Genomic DNA, 16,062 nt, shown 5'->3' with positions numbered 1-16,062 from the left:
TAGGCACTAGGCTACCAGAGCTCCCTGATTAGGTTTTATGATTATTTCACTTATTTACTTTTATTTACTTGGGGAAGGGATTGGGAATTTATTTACCAAGAATATAGGCCTAAGGAAGAAAGCATGCTTCTTGCTTGTATCATAGTCCTAGATTTGGATGGGCAATAGGAGAGTGGAAGTGATGTGTGCCAGTGGGAGTCAGTGGTACATGTCCTGGTGTGTAATGGCTGTTTTCTTTTCGGTAGAGATTGTTCATTCATTCATTCAACAAACATATATACTATGCTTGGCTCTTCAAGCATTGTAGAGAGGCTACTAAGGCAGATAGTAGTCCACCAACTTTCATGTAGAAATTGATGCAAGTTCTCATTAAGTAAGGACATATAGTAATTGGTTTAAACCCCATGAATCTTGAACCTCTAGACTATCCATCCTTTAAATTGGAGTGCTATTAAATCCTGAGGATTTTTCTTTAAAAAAAAATAATAATAATTTAAGCAACATCTGTAAGCTGGTAGAGTAGCTAGAGAGAAGCAGCATGGGTCCAGTTTCAGCATGAGTTAAAAAACACTTTCCCTCACTTCATTGTTTTGAGGGGGAGGAGAAAGAAAAAGATACAACAATTTCGTTGGTAGCCACATTGCATTGAGAAAACCTATTGCAAAAGATCTCTCTCTATAAAGTGTTCAAAAAGCAAAGATGTCACCTTGAGAACTAAGGTGTGCCTGACCCAAGCCATGGTATTTTTCAGTTGCCTCATATGCCTGTGATAGCTGGGTAATGAATAAGGAAGACTGAAGAAGAATTCGTGCATTTGAATTATGGTATTGGCCAAGAATACTGAATATACCTTGGACCACCAGAAGAATGAATATATCTGTCTTGGAAGAAGTACAGCCAGAATGCTCCTCAGATGTGAGCATGATGAGACTTCATCTCACATACTTTGGACCTGTTATCAGGAGGGACTAGTCCCTGGAGAAGGACATCATGCTCAGTAAAGTAGAGTCAGTGAAAAAGAGGAATACCCTCAATGAGTTAGCATTGTGAGGTTGGTGCAGGACCAAGCAGTTTTATTCTGTTGTTTGTGGGGTCACTGTGAGTCAGAACTGACTTAATGGCATCTAACAACAAGGACAACCACGGTCCACATTTCAAATACCACTCAGCTGGTTAATTTTTAAATTGGAGCAGCAGCCCTGGCTGCAGATGTGGTAGGAAAAGCCAAGGTTTGGGAATTCATTTATCCTGGAAGAACTTCCCTATGTGTCTTGAAACCCCTTCTGACTTAAACTTGGTGGCTCTGAGTTGCTTGCAGTGACTTCATCTTGAAGGGCTCATCTTCTGGTATCTCCTGGATGTAAGTACCACTGTGCTGTGGTACAAGTGTGAGGCGAGGAGCCCTGGGGGGCTGGGGGCAGAGGTGGCTTTATGTTTATGGGATAAGCCATAGTACTAGAAGCATGGTTTCAGAGGTAGTTTTAGGGACATTTGTTTTCTGTGAGAAGCATGTTACTTCAGTGAGTGTTTGCACAGGCTAAACCAGAGCTGTCTTAACATGTACCTCTTCTTGTACTCAGGAAATGTCAAACCAGCTGTTTGCATTTTTCCAGCATTTGGTGACCCACACCACATTTTTGGTGTGTATCCAATGTTAGTGCATGGCCCTCTTCTCATAAAATTCCAATTCTAGTTCAAGGAAGAAAAAAAAAAAAAAATACAGCATCTTTAGTGTCTCTCTCTTGCTGTGTATCTGTGAGTTATGTGTGTTAGTCCTCCTTGTGACCCAGTGGGTAAATATGGCTATAATTGTTTCCATTTTATAGATAAGGAGACTGAGGCTCAGAGATGGTAGGTATCTGCCTACAGGTGCATAACCGAAAAAAAACAAAACCAGAATTGGAATACAGGTCTTCCAGTGCCAGGCCCACACTTGGCAGTCCCTTCTATAGAGTAGTTGATGTTCCTGTCAACCACACAGCACGGCTTGGAGTAGAAGGAAATGAAGAAACCATCCAGCTCAAGGCAAGTTTTCAAGTCAGGAGAAGGTTTTAGTTTCTGTATTTTCAAGCCCTGTGCTCACTCTTCTTCCTCGATTTCCGGCCTCCCTTCCACAGAATACATAGACATCTTACTCCCATTTCAGTTGCCATTTTCTTGGGAAATCTCAAAAGAGCCCCACTCCCCATCAAAGACCCGCATAGCTCAAGACTTTGGTCACCTTTGAGCTGTGGTCACGCCTTCTTCCTATTTATTTTCAGAGCAGATTGTGAAAGTGAGAGCTACCCATTTGGAGAGCTCACCATTGTTTAAGTGCAATCCAGCCTGCTCCTAGGGCTTGTGGTGTTGAATACTTGTGTTTTAGGGGCCCAAAACTGGTTTTTCTAGGTCTTCAAATTCTGTGTCATTCTGTCCACGTGCCTGTGCTGTGTTTTTGTTTTTTGGGGAGTGCTAAGTTACCTTTGTTGTCACATGCCTCGTTACTACTTCCTATGTGCCTGGCCCAGCACTGTCATAAAGAATGCTCCAGTGCACTCACACATCTCAGCGACTGGGGTAGAAATGGCAGCATGCCCCAGGGAGAGAGAGCTAACTTTTCAGCCCCTGCCATATTGGCTTTCTGTAGGAGTCAGAGTGATGATGAAGAAGAGGGCACCATCCTCAGAAGTTTATAGTCTGGGAGCCCAACATAAGTGCTACAGGAATATAGAAGCTAGACACTGTGGGGAGAGGGAGCACCATGTACCACCAACTCTGGGTGGTCTTTGCGTGTGTTTTAACACTTTCCTTTCCAGCTCCACTGCCATTTTTCGAATTCAGGCCTGCATCAGCTCTTACTCATCTGTCTTCAGTCTGTTTTTCAAATTTCTATCAGAATGATCTTAAAAAAAAAAACCTTAGTCAATTCACTGCTTTCCTTAGAACCCTGTGTCACTCCCTGTTGCCTACTAAATAAAGTTTCAGCTTCTTAGCCTAGCATTCATAGCCCTCCCCAGACCAGCCCCAGCCCTGCCCTACTTCTCCAGACTCACTTACACTTCCCTTGTCTCCTAAAAAAACAGTTGCCACAGAGTCAACTCTGCCTCTTGACAGACCTACATGTGTCAGAATAGAACTGTGCTCCATAGATTTTCAATGGCTGATTTTTCAGGAGTAGATTGCCAGGCCTTTCTTCCAAGGTACCTCTGAGTGGATTGGAACCTCCAACTTTTCAGTTAGTAGCCAAGTGTGTTAACCATTGGCACCACCCAGGACCTCCTCTCTTTGCTCTAGTCCTGTGGTATTTCATGCCATTCTGGGAACACACCTTCGTGGACTCCTTTGAGCCAGCAGGATGGATTAATCGTTACCTAACATGGAACATGGGGCTTCTGCCCACATGGAGCTCACCTTCCAGTAGAGAAAGCAGACATGTGACAGATGTCTAGCACTCTGCGGTCCGTGATGGAGGAGTGGACAAAGTGCGCTAGAAGCATCCACCTCAGGGGCATTCGCTGCCCCACCCTTTGCCCCACAGCACCTCCTGGAACTCATGTTTCTCTTTGCTTATTCCTTGCTTATGGTTCTTAGCATTTTATGCCTTGTGTGGTTAGTCTGGAATGTGCCTGTCTTCCTGCCAGACAATGAGAACCTCCAGGATAGGGCCTGTTTTACTGGTCCCTGTCTTCATAGTGCCCAGCTCATAGTTCACACCAATATTACATGTTGGGCTTGGGGGAAGACAGGTGTGTTAGTGTGCTTGGGAGTGGAAGTAGGGGAGATAGGAGTCTCTGTAGCATCAACTTGTTTTTCAGAACAGAAACGTGCAGTGGGATTTTAAGGCTTCATTCAACATTGTTCATCTGGAAAAAGTCAACATTCTTTATCACTCCCTCAACTAGAAGAAACCCCACACTTGGGGGAAATAGCTTCCAAAGCCACGTTCTTCTCGCTTTGGTAATTTTAGCTCATTCAGGGCTCAGGTCCAAGCTTGGCATTGTCAGTCCAAATAGATCACTTGCTCCAGAAATGCTTTGGAACTTCTACAAAGTTAGCAGCAGAGCAGGGGACTAGCCGATTTCATATGCAAAGACTGTTGCATGTCATCAGTGGGAGACTGCCAACAGAAGGAATTTTTTTTTTTAGGCAAGTGAAAACTTTTAATTTAGGTTTTGACATGTTCTGCTGATATATGTTGAGCAAAGACTGGAACTTGCCTGCTGTCATCTGTTGCAGATTCTACTGGAATGTTACCATTGAAGGTTAAGTCTGAGGTGATTTCTCCTTGTTTGAGAACCACACATTTGTTATGGCTAAATAGCATGTGCTACAGAGGACTGCAGAGTTCTGGTTCACAGCCTGAGAGAAAAATTTGACCCAGGCAAGCTGAAGTCTTGCTTTTTTATGTTGTGTTTTGTTACTTAAGAGCGCACTGGTTTTTATTTTTAAAAACACACCAGAAAAGTGTTGTTGTTGTTGTTGTTGTTATGTCCATTGAGTCAGACCCGACTCATAGCAACCCCTCCTTGGGTTTCTGAGGTAGTATCACTACGGAAGTAGATTGCCCCATCTTCCTTCCTAGGAGTGTTGGGATTCAAATTAAGGTCTTTGACTCCAAGACTAATGCGCTTTCCACTGTGCCCACCTGCTTCATCTTACAAACTCATCAGAGAGAGAAGATTTAAAAATGCTTACTAGAAAAACACATAAACAGAGGTTTACTGTGGTTCATTCAAGTTCTGCAGGTATTAAGTTGTATGCAGAAGGAGGACTAGAAGTTTTATATCTTTAAATATTAACTGACCAATTATTTGTTAAATAGCCACCAGGTTCTGTGCTGGGATTTTCCAAATAAGCTACATCCTTGTGAGATAGAGCTCTTTGTTTTATTGGGATATAGCCACATCAGGATTGGAGGAAACTCATTAACAACTGCAATATACAAAATGATAGGACCTTGCTTGTTGACAGTGAGGAAGACTTGAAGCACTTACTGATGAAGATCAGACTACAGCCTTCAGTATGGATTACCCCTCAACATAAAGAAAACAAAAATCCTTACAACTGGACCAGTAATCATGTACCATCATGATAAATGGAGAAAAGATTGAAGTTATCAAGGATTTCATTTTATTTGGATTCATAATCAACGTCCATGAAAGCAGCAGTCCAGAAATCAAACAACACTTTATACTGGGCAAATCTTCTGCAAAAGACTTCTTTAAAGTGTGCAAAAGAAAGATGTCACATTGAGGACCAAGGTACACCTGACCCAAGCCACAGTATTTGTAGTCACCTCTTATGCATGCGAAAGCTAGACAGTGAATAAGGAGGACCAAGAAAAAATTAATGCACGTGAATGATAGCAAAGAATTATGGCAAAGAATATTGAATATACCATTGACTGCCAGAAGAACAAACAGATCTGTTTTGGAAGAAGTACAGCCAGAAAGTTCCTTAGAAGCAAGGGTGGAGAGACTTCATCTTATGTGCTTTGGACATGTTAACAGGAGGGAACAGTCCCTGTAGAAGAACATCATGCTTGTAAAGTAGAGGGTCAGATTAAATGAAGAAAAACCCTCAAGGAGATGGATTGACACAGTGGCTGCAACAGTGGGCTCAAGCATAGCAGTGATTGTGAGGATGGCACAGGACAAAGAGTGTTTTGTTCTGTTTGTACATAGGGTCACAGTGTGTCGCAACTGACTAGATGCCACCTAACAACAACAACAACAACAACAGAGAGGTATTCAAACAATTGTTTAGTGAGTGCTATCTAGGTCCAGGCATTGGGGTAAGTCTTTCCACATAGACTAGGCTTGGGGAGAAACGTGAGTTAGTCCTATTAAAAATTGTGAGACCTAAACTAGGGTTTGACGATTGTGGATCTGAGATGTATTAAGGAAGGAGAATCCATGGGACTTGGTAATTGGCTGGTTGTGGTGATGATGGGGAAGGAGAGTTTCTGAGTTCCCCTCCCATGATGGGAACTAGTAGAGGAATACTTGCAGTGACATGTGACCATTTGAGTGAGTTTGAAACATGTTGAATCCGAGGGACCCATGGGATATCTGGGTGGATATTCCAGGAAAGAAGTTGGGCATGTGGGTCCAAGACTCAGGAGAGCATTTCAAGCTGAAGATCCCAATTTGGAAGTCATCAACCATGGGCGAGGTGAGGTCATAGTGGGAGAGGATGCAGAGTGAGAGAAGCATGCAAAGGCAGATCTCTTCAGGACACCGGCTTTTAAAGGCACAACTGAAGAAGAGGAGCCCAGAGAAGGAGACTGGGAATTGCAGATCTAGATTTATGTTTATGTTGTGTGTGTGTGTGTGTGTGTGAGAGAGAGAGAGAGAGATAGAGAGAGAGAGAGTTTTAACTACACAGTAACTACCTTCTTCTCTGAGCTAGTTGGTAAGACATAGGATAGGACAGCTGTTTATATAGGCTCAAAAAGAAAAAAAAAATTGCATTGGATGACATTTTAGTAGTTTTCAACACCTATTTTTGCTTCATGGAAGAAATATCAGACTTGTTCTGAGGGGTGCAAAGAGCAGAGCTAGAACTAGAGAGTGGAATTTATAGATGTTGGGTAAGAGCAATATAATCACAGTGGACAGAGCTGATGAACAATGGAAAAGACATCAAGCATAGCGATGCGTCCGTCACTGGAGGTACAAAGCAGGTCAGATATCTTCTAGTAAAGAATCATGACCATGTCAGAGTGTGTTAAGTGACCTCTAGATCACTTCTGTAAGTATCCACAAGGAAGTAGTAGAAAGCAGAAAGAAGATGGATTTAAATCAGACTTTCTGAACTCAAATTGTGACCCTGCTGTTTACAATCTATGTGACCATGGGTGACTACTTCACTTTTCTTAAGTTCCAGGTGCCTCATCTGTAATGTGGATGTAATTACCACCCACCTGCCCTCTGTGTTATTTACAAGGCAATATGTGAAAGTATTTGGTGCATAGTTGTTGTTGTTATATGCCATTGAGTCGGACCCAACTCATGGTGACCCCTCCTTGGTTTTCCGAGGTGGTATCACTACGGAAGTAGATTGCCCAACCTTCCTTCCGAGATTTGGCTGGTGGGTTTGAACCGCCAGCCTTCTGGTTAGCAGTCAAGTGCCTTAGGCACTACGCTACCAGAGCTCATAGTTGTTGTTGTTGTTATTTGCCATCGAGTCGGCCCCGCCTCCTAGCGACCCCTCCTTGGGTTTCCGAGGCAGTTATCACTACAGAAGTAGGATTGCCCAACCTTCCTTCCAAGGAGTGGCTGGTGGGTTTGAACCGCCAGCCTCCTGGTTAGCAGTCAAGTGCCTTAGGCACTATGCTACCAGAGCTCATAGTAGGTACTCATTAAATGGCAGATACCTTTTAAAGACAACAGTGGGTAATAGTTGTGAGAGGACAGTTGGCTCAGTCGTGGAACCACCCTTTGTGGAGAGGAATGATTTAGAAGAACAAAGCCATGGGAGGAGCAGACAAGTTTAAAATTTAACGTGTGTGTTTTAAATCCTCCTGGGGCTTGGCCTTAGCTTGAAAGGCCCCTTTCCACCATATTTTGCCCCTCTTTGATTCTCTGCTGGGACCATATATTACCCTGGCAGCAGCCTGGTGAAACACACAAGGGAGGCTGGACGAATGACCCAGCAGAATGAGCTTCCTGGTTTTGTTTGTGTTCCACCCCTTTGTCATGCCCAGCAAGGCAGTGACTGTCAGAGTAAGCAAACCTCCTGAAACCTGGTTAGCAATTCCCTGTCTTTTTGCATGGCCTCGGTAGGGCATTTCTTCAAACATGTCCCCTTGGTGGCATTTTGTAGATGCCCTCTGCTGCATAGATGAGGACAGAGACCTGGAAGTCCCTGTAGCTGCCATAAGTCACTCAGCTGGAAGCATCTGTTGAGATTTTCTAGTAGAGCCCCCCTGTTTTACAGAAAAGAAAACCAAGGCCTCGTGAGAGGAAGTAACTGGTCACCTGGTGAGTTAGTGACAGAGGCAAGACTAGAATCAATGTCTTCTGATTTCTTTCTGCTACACCACAGCAGGACACTCTTCTTTTTGTTGTCCCGGCTGAATACAGTCCTTGAAACTCGAGAATTTTGTCTGCCTGGGATTTTATAAAAACAAACACCATGAGCCAGAGAATGCAATGTGCATGTCCTTTCTATGTCCTTTTTCAAAGCAAACGGAAGACTTCACAGGGTTTTTGTACAATTTAAAATTTAAAGTTGCCTATAGATACTATTTTTTAAGTAAAACGTTTCACGTTTAGCCTTTCAGAGTTTCAGCTAGCTAACAAAACCACACCAAATTGAACTCTCTGACCTTGAATTACTTTTAATATCTCTCCTGATTGTATGTAAATTGAGGGTTAAGAGGGCACTTATCCTATTTTAACTGTAGATACAAATTGTTTAGGACCCCTTCACTTTTGAAGACAGACTTTTATCGGGCTTCCTTTCCATCTGTGTTTTCTAGAATACCACTTGCTTATAACTATGCCTCCATTTTATTTTTCAGTGCTAAATTTAATGGGATATGTGTCACTCTCCAATTAATGACAAATTTCAAGCTATTTTTCTATTTTTGAAAAGTAGCTTTGAGCACGTTTTTATAAGAAACTATGGCTTGGAATAGGGACTCTATTTGGGGATCATTTAGAGTCTGGTGGCCTTGATAAACTCCGTAGTTCAGGAGTTTGGCATCAAGTCATATTTGTACAGTGCTCACTTGAATTTGGAGATTCATTGCAGCATTCTCTTAGGGTATGAGCAAGGTCTCAGGAGAAAAGAGGCACTTAGGAGGTTATTTCAACCCATTCGCCATTATATATGTGCTTTTTAGTTCAGTCCAACAATGGTATTCAGTTGAAGAAATTAAGGCAACTTGGTCATTTTTCTCTTGTTGCTCTATAGGAGAATCGGGTGGTAGGAACAGGGCCTGAGTGTCAAACAGACCTGATTTGAAATTCCATCTCTCCTAGCTCTATGATTTAGGTGAGCTGTCCCACTTCTTTGAACCTCCATTTCTGCTTCAGTGGAATTACTGTGGAGATTAAATGCAGTGGTGTTTGTAAAGAATTTGGCACAGGCCCCGGTGCGTAGTAGGTGCTTACTCAGTATTTGTTGAATGGATGGATAAAATTAGCTGACATCATAGTAGCTGGAAGGCAGGAGATAGCTGATGCTCAAATCCTTGATGGCTTTCCTTTCTCTGGAGACAACAGATGAAAGGAAGTCAGGTCAGTAAAGGTTGTCTTTTCAGAGGCTATACATTTATGTCTGCTTACACTAACCTGTGATATTTTGGCCTCAAGCTTGGAGCAATTGCAGAGGCAGGCTGATTAGACTTCCCTCATCCTTTGCAGTCAGCAGCTACTATCTTCTCTAGTGCTCTGGAATTCAAACCCAGAAGCATATTCCAAAGCCACATTAAAATGGTACATGAAGTATCTGCTGTCGTAGATGATCCACACTGTCGTTCACCTTCATTAATGTGACCAGTCAAGAGTTACAGCTTCTTGTCACCCTGTGTTCAGACTCTCCCTCATACCTCATCCATCTTGCTTGCCACTGCCACATTAATCTTCCTAAAACATCTCTTTCATCATGTCTCTATCTGTATCAGAACTTGCAGTGGTCCTCATTGCCATAGGATAAAAACCAAACAGAACCCTCAAGGGTAGCCGAAAAGCCACTATTTGTTGAACATCTGTGACAAGAAAGGCACTGTACTTGGTGCTTTACATGCATAATTTCTTTGGAAAACAATTTATTATCCCCACTATACAGAAAAGGAGCTCTGGTAGCATAGTGGCTAAGGCACTTGACTGCTTACCAGGTGGCTGGCGGTTCAAACCCATCAGCCACTCCTCGGAAGGAAGGTTGGGCAATCCTACTCCCGTAGTGATACTGCCTCGGAAACCCAAGGAGGGGTCGCTATGAGTCAGGGCTGACTCGACGGCACATAACAACAACAACACTATACAGAAAATGAAACTCAGATTCAGACAGGTTAAGTGGCTTGCCCAAGTTCCCACAGTTAACTATGTAGCAGAGCCAGAATTCCAAAGCTGGACCATATGACTCAAAAGACTAGGTTGCCTTATTAGCTACTAGGCCTCCCTCTCCCAACCATTTCTTTTTATGATGACATTGAGTGTTCTATGAATATAAGATATCACCTTCAACTCAGAATTAGGGTTAGGCAGTACTAGAGACCAGAGTTTGCGCCATGTAAGCCAGCACCCCTCAGGAAGTCAAAGCTTGCATTCTAGTTGGGGTCCTTGACACATCCTGGATTGTAAAAGCCTAGATGACAAGAACCACTTGGCATGATTTTCAGCTTGGAATAGGGCTCAGTAAATACTCCCTGTCTGCAGATCTTATCTGCAGATAATGAGAGGTCTCAGGTCCTCCTGAGCCCCCTTAGAAGGAGCATAGGTCAAGAAGGGCCCTGGCTAGCATTAGGATGGAGCCAGAAGGTGGTTAGCTTTTAGAGATGCCTCAGGATTCCCCTGGACAAGCACCGAGGCAGCCAGGATCCAGGTCAAGAGGCCTGTGATTCGAGAAGCTATCTGTTTCCAGCCTTTTCCAAAGCACCATTAAATTTAGTGTTTCCTCTACTGCCTAACCTCCCTTCTCAGGGAGCCCATTCAAGTCCTGAGGACTGTCTAGAACCTGTTTCTATGTTATTATGACTATGGTTACTGCTTTCTGGGGGCTTCTTGAGGACCGGGGAGCCTGGCAAAAAAGCAGGAGTAAATTGGCCTTCTGCTTTGGGCTGCTAACTGGGGAATTTGGATGTCCTTATCTATTTAAAAAAAAAAAAAGAAGCAGCAGAACTCACTTCCGTTGAGTCGGATCTGACTCTTAGCGACCCCTCCTTGGGTTTCTGAGGCAGTATCTATGGAAGTAGATTGCCCAACCTTTCTTTCGAGGAGTGGCTGGTGGGTTCGAACCCCCAGCCTTCTGGTTAGCAGTCAAATGCCTTAGGCACTACACCACCAGAGCTCCTATCTTTATCTAGCATTTATTCTGGCACCATGTTTCAAGCATGTGTTTAGAGAGGATAGAGCATGGGCTTGGATGGCAGACTAATCTAGATTGATTTCTGGCTCTTTCTCTTCCCAGGTGGGTGACTTTAGGCAAGGGGGTTTATTTCTTTGAACTTCATTTCTTCTTCTGTGGGAAAAAATGTGGCTAATAATACAACTTGCAGGGTTGTTAAGATGTGTTGTAATATTTGTGAAGAGTCTTATATCTTAGAGGTAGTGGAGATTACACAAGTGGTAAGTTGAAATGCAGTTCACATAACATAAAATTCACCACTTAAATTGTATAAGTGAGTGGTTTTCAGTATATGCAACCATAAACAAAAAACCCACCAAAACCAAACCCATTGCCATTGAGTCAATTCCAAGTCATAGCAACCCCCCTTGGGTTTCTAAGGCAGTAAATCTTTACAGAAGTAGATTGCCCCATCTTCCTTCTGTGGAGCTTCTGGTAGGTTTGAACCACCAACCTTCTGGTTAGCAGTCAAATTCCTTAAGACACTATGCCACCAGAGGTCCTTTATGCAGCCATTATTACTCTCTAATTCTAGAACATTTTCATCACCCACCCAAAAAGAAATCTCTATTACCTGTTAACAGTCATTCTCCTTTCCCCAGCCTTTGGCAACCATTAATCTACTTCCTATCTCTATGGGATTTGCTATTCTGTGTATTTCATCTAAACAGGATCATAAAATCTGTGCCCTTTTCTGTCTGGTTTCTTTCATTCATCATAGTGTTTTCAGGGTTCATCCATGTTGGAGCATGTATTAGGACTCCATTCCTTTTTATTGCTGAATAATATTCCATTATATGGATATACCATATTTTGTTTATATCCATTTATCATTTGACGATATTTAGGTTATTTCCACATTTTGGCTATTATAAATAATGTTGGTATGAACATTCATATACAAGTTTTTGTGGAGACATGTTTTCATTTTTCTTGGGTACATTATCTAGGACTGGCATTGCTGGTCATAAGAGTATTCTGTGTTTAACGCTTTGAGGAACCACTAACCTGTTTTCCACAGCAGTTGCACTACTTTTACCTTCCTACCAGCAATGTCCAAGGGCTCCAGTTTGTCTACATCCTTTCCAACACTTGCTATTATTTTTATTTTTTTAATTACAGCATCCTAGTGGGTGTGAAGTGATATCCATTGTGGTTTTGATTTGCCTTAGCCTAATACAAAATTTGCATTCCTCATAGGAGCTCTGGTGGCATTGTGGTTACAGCATTCAGCTGCTAATTAAAAAGGTGGGCAGTTTAAACCTACCAGCCCAGCCATTTTGTGGGAGAAAGATGAGGCAGTCTGCTTCCATAAAGATTTACAGCTGTAGAAACCCTATGGGACAGTTTACTTTGCCCTATAGTTTCACTGTATGTTGGGATCGACTCAATGGCTGTGAATGATGATACCATCTTTTTATGTGCTTATTGAGGTAGCCTATGTTTGTTATTCTTTCATTAAACATTTTTATTTAATGAGTTATTATTGTATGGCCAGGCCTCTGCCATGAGATTGCTCACACTCCAGTGGGGAAGGTAGACCTGTAAGCAGATAATTGTAACAGTAAAAAAAATAGAGTGTGAAGGAGGTATGTATAGTGTATAATGAGAACTTTGAGGGGGAAAGAGGACATGCATCGAGATTAAGTGACATTTGTCCAGCAGACAAGGAAGGGGAGGGGACATTCCAGTTAGAAAAGCGTAGAACCTTGGGCATAGCTGGTAGGAATAGGGACTCATCTCATCAGGTGGGAGTGGAGCATGGCTGATTGTTGCCTTTCCCCAGATGAGCAGCTAAACAGCCCTCTACCTCAAGGAGCAAGCCTGCAGCAGTACCCAGGCCCGCAGGTAATGCCTGCCGAGCTTTGTCAGCCATCGTGTATTTGTCTTCCCAGGGCTCTGTTGTTTTCAAGGCATGTGTATTCGCACAGCTGATTTGATCCCTATGGGAGGTAGATGCTATATCCCCATTTCTACAGAAAGAGAAGAATGACACTTTTGTGTCATTTCACCAGGTGGGCCACTTCTCATACCTGCTAAATAGCAGAACTGGACTTTGCATCCAGGTTGTCTGACTCCATATTCTTTCACACCTGCAGCTGAATCTTAAGTTTTCTTAACCTGGGATTTAAAGGTACTTATTCCACCCAGCTTACTATGTGTCTCACCTCTCCCTCCAATCTACAGTTGAACCATTCCGGTATAAATGTTCCCCCAACCCTCTTCTTTTGGCTTCTGTGCTTTCCCTCCCTTGCGTGGTCCAGATTCTCATCATTCTTAGTAACTCTTCTTGTATGGGCATCAACTGTCCTAGCGTCATTCACTCTGTTCAATTTCTTAACATTGATAATCCTCATAATATCCTGCCGATGTGAATAGAAACTATTAACTTCAGGTTACAGATGAAGAAACAGGTTCAGAGAAGTAAAGTAACTTACCCACAATCACAAAGCCCAAATGCTACGTCCTGTCAAAAGTCTTCCATAGTTACAGTGACAACTGAAGTTATCTCCCTTGCCCCTGAAATTCTACAGCAGTCATTTCTCCCTTATTTCAAGCTCAGTATCGAGATCTTAGGTTATCTTTTTTTGTGTCCCCAGTTGTCTGGATGTTCATTAGTCTGTGCCACAGGACCCAGCCTAAAACCAAAAAACCAAACTCACTGCCATCGAGTTGATTCCAACTCATGGCAACCCCCTTTCAGGTTTCCAAGGCAGTAAATTTTTACGGAAGTAGATTGCCCAGTCTTCCTTCTAAGGAGTAGCTGGTGGATTTGAACCACCAGCCTTCTGGTTAACAGTCAAATGCCTTAGGTACTCTGCCACCAGAGCCCCTCGATCCTATTAATTCTTGATAAAGATAAATATTATGCTGTGATATGGGAGGAAAAGCTCTGGGTTCTCATGCTATTCATGGTATGGCACTAACTTCTGTGACCCTGAACAACGTTAGTCTTTTGGAGGGAGGCCTTGTCCTGTCTTTCCCCTTCTATATCCCTGAGCCTGATTGTTGCATGGATAGATGCACGTGGTAACCATTTGGAACCTCAGTTTTCTCATCTGCATTTTCGAAAGGGTTAAATGATGTGATCTGAGAATTGGTCTCAGTTCAAATACAACCTGCTTTTGTGAGTCTGAGCTGCTCTCAACATCAATTCCAGGCCAGCATGATCCTGAGCCATAGGGTGTCAGCTCAGGGAGGCAGACCATAGCTTGTCATTTCCAGTTTGGTGGCTACATCTTAGACTTTTGCCCTTGAACTTGTCAAACTCCAGACTTTACCCCAACACTTCAGAAATCCTAATATCACCCTCTCACTCCTTATTATCTCTACCTCTCTGTCTCATTCTCTTTCTGCATTTTCACAAATGTATCCTTGCACATACGCATGCACACACGCACACCATTCAAGAATAACTTCATTTGGAACACTTTCCTTAGGTTTTATCTTTTAGTAACTTCTTGGCTTAGAAAGAGTCCACTATGATTTATAGGAGAGAAGCTGTTGCTCTCTTAGAGTGACCAAAGGCCCAGCTATTTGTTGTTCATGCCTCAACCATTGCATGTATTTTATAGGCACAAAGAGAACAAGAACAGGCCATTCTTGTGAAAACAGAACCTGAGGATTGCTCCCCTGGTCAGTGGGAAAGACCATTTTCATCTTTGATCAGGAGATTATTAACAAAAATTGACTCTTTTTCCCTTGGGCAATTCCTTTATACTTCACATCTTGCTTCAGTCTTTTTTTTTTTTTTAATTATGTCTTTGTTTACCTTAAGATTAAGAGAATAAAAATGATTCAGAGCATATTGATAACCCAAATTATAATGTCCTATTCATTGAGTGGGAGCTCTGGTAGCATAGTGCCTAAGGCACTTGACTGCTAACCAGAAGGCTGGCAGTTCATACCTACCAGCCACTCCTCGGAAGGAAGATGGGGCAATCTACTTCCGTAGTGATACTGCCTCGGAAACCCAAGGAGGGGTCGCTATGAGTCGGGTCTGGCACACAACAACAACAACAATGCAAATGTCAGGTGCTGGTGGCCCAATTAATTAATAATGTGAGTAAGATATATGGCACTTTTGCGGAAGCAGAACCACAAAAATAACGTGTATGGAACCATAATGTGGAGGTTGGCCAGTTTTGCCATCTGGTAGTCTTAAAATGAGCCATCCCAGAGGCCGAAAGGGGGGAATATCTCACTACCATCAAGAAAGAAAAGCCAGGAATAGAGCGTGACCTTAGGCCTGACATCCCTGTGCTGAACATGGTGAGAAACAGTAGCAGAGAAACAATAGCAGCAGAACCAAAAGACTGGCACAAGATGAAGTGGTAGGCTTCCTGGCCTACAGAGCGAGAAAAGCTGTTTGCCTTCAGGAAGGAAGCCTCCCCAGTATCTATCAGCAGAACTAAAACAGCTTTATAACACTTGCCTGAGCAGAGCAGAGGCCAGGCCAAGAGGCCGACAGCCAAACAGAGGCATACCGATAGGCATGGCTGAGGAGAGGCTGTACTGATTGAAGAACTGTATCCTGAGCCTGGACTGTGTAACCTGTTAACTTCTCTAAAAACCCCATAATCATGAACACTGTGAGTTCTATGTGGCCACCTCAATGAATTATCAAGCCCAGGAGACAAGTAGAGATTACTGTGGGAAGGACAGCTGGTGTTATAATTGGCAAGAAGGCTGGAAGGTGGGTAGCATGTCTGACCTCCTAGCCTAGGGCGGTTGATGCTGATGGTAATTTTTTCCTCCCCTTCCTAATGTCAAAGAGCTCTGGTGGGATAGTGCCCAAGGCATTTGACTGCTAACCAGAAGGCTGGGGATTCAAACCCACCAGCCACTCCCTGGAAGGAAAACTCACTGCCGTTGAGTCATTTCCGATTCACAATAACCCCTTTGGGTTTCCGAAGCGGAAACAAAAGGAGACTGCCCAATCTTCCTTCTGAGGAGTGGCTGGTGGGTTTGAACCACCAGCCTTCTGGTTAGCAGTCAAATGCCTTA

General features: G+C 43.1%; 2 protein-coding genes across 2 annotated transcripts in view; both read left to right on the top strand.

Annotated features, from left to right (window-relative positions):
* Window positions 1–16,062, top strand: part of AGBL4 (AGBL carboxypeptidase 4) — a gene marked incomplete at its 5' end in the record, with an annotated part of 1,767,058 nt that overhangs the window by 1,350,692 nt on the left and 400,304 nt on the right. The gene's annotated exons all lie outside the window — the stretch shown is intronic.
* Window positions 1–16,062, top strand: part of BEND5 (BEN domain containing 5) — a 55,883-nt gene that overhangs the window by 1,867 nt on the left and 37,954 nt on the right. The window lies entirely within an intron of this gene.

Source organism: Orycteropus afer, unplaced genomic scaffold (genome assembly GCF_000298275.1).
Source record: "Orycteropus afer afer isolate SDZICR_OR568_19922 unplaced genomic scaffold, OryAfe1.0 scaffold00169, whole genome shotgun sequence".
Classification (NCBI taxonomy): Eukaryota; Metazoa; Chordata; class Mammalia; order Tubulidentata; family Orycteropodidae; genus Orycteropus; species Orycteropus afer.
This window is presented reverse-complemented; position numbering and strand designations above follow the sequence as displayed.